Source organism: Haplochromis burtoni, unplaced genomic scaffold (genome assembly GCF_018398535.1).
Source record: "Haplochromis burtoni strain Fernald_Lab_line unplaced genomic scaffold, NCSU_Asbu1 Contig_1353, whole genome shotgun sequence".
NCBI classification, from domain to species: Eukaryota; Metazoa; Chordata; class Actinopteri; order Cichliformes; family Cichlidae; genus Haplochromis; species Haplochromis burtoni.
Window position 1 is genome coordinate 24,193 of NW_024583714.1, and position 1,481 is coordinate 25,673.

Sequence of the window (1,481 nt, forward strand, 5' to 3'; positions counted from 1 at the left end):
CTTGATGTGGGCTTCTACTCAGGGTTTTTTCTTCCAGTTCAGAGCAGAAATGTTTTTGTTAAGAAACTGGCTGTTGTTTTTTCTCCACAATTTTCATTATAAGCTAGATATATTTCTACTAATGGAATTAGTTTGCTAACAGCAACAGGGATGAGTCAGTTGCGCTTGTGAATCATGATTCACGAGTCAGTAAAGTGATTCTCGAGTATTGAATGATTCGTTCACAAATCGAACATCACTAGTACACACACACAAAAAAGAGAAAAGTTTCAGGAAATTTGAGAGAGAGAGAGAGAAATTTTTTCCATAGTAACAGACAATGACAAAAGAAAAAGTACACAAGAACCAGAACAGAACTTAGCTCAGGCAATACAAGTTTCTGAGACACATACAAGGCAGTTGAGGTAAACCACAACCCCACCAGGAATCAAAACAAATCAAGAAGACGAATATTCAGGCAAATTAATTCAGTTTGGAAAGCCCCGCAACAAGGACGATGAAAGTACAGGTCCAACGTATTTCAGATATGGGTCCCAGGTTCTGTGGGAAGAGTCCAAGGTGGAGTTGAGCATTCAAGTTATATATTCATTGGGAATACAGTCCATAACAATGATATGCCAGGATTTCTTCGTTGGGATTGCTGGCCTGCCTCAGAGGCGCACGATATTCTTCCTGGCCGAAAAAAATAACAGCTGGAACAGTCTCTTGTGTTTGCCTTTGATAACCAGATTTTCCATTACTCCCAGTATAAGACAGAGAGGGTCCAGAGGAACAACAGAGTTGAAAATAACTGAAAGCACCTTTCCAACATCAGACCAGACATATTGAATTTTCACACATGACCAAAAACAATGCATAAAATCACCCTCCTCCACATTACACTTCCAGCATAAAGGGGAGGAGTTTACATCTATTTTACTTTTTAAAGAGGGTGTGATGTATTCCCGATGAACAATTTTTAACTGAATTGATTTAGCCCGATTACAGACAGATATCTTAGAAGCACAGGCCCAAATCTCCTGCCAGTCTGGAACATTTATTGAGCGGAGAGAGAGCGCAGCAGATACAATACAACTAAACAAGCCACCAGCAAACAACTCACTAATTCTCAACTGCTGTTCCTTCCATTCATATCCCGGACGAGCCCCCACTTTGTTACGTCCCCCCCGAAGGGGTCTAGGCATGCGAGCGAGGGGACCAGTAACAAATGAGTCCAGAACAGAATGAAAGGAAAACAGACAGGTGTTCTTAGTAAATAACAGTCTTTATTGTAGATAATCATAACATAAGGAGCCAGCAACGCCGTATTACCAATAACATGCCAAAAAAGGGAAAACAAGGTTGCAACAACAAAGAACACAACAACCAAACAAAAACTCCACACCACGAGGAGGCACTTCCAGGGGCCCACAAGCTCACCCTGTCACTAACAGCAGCTGGCTTACTGCTGCCAAGGCCCACAAGCCCACACTACTCACGTA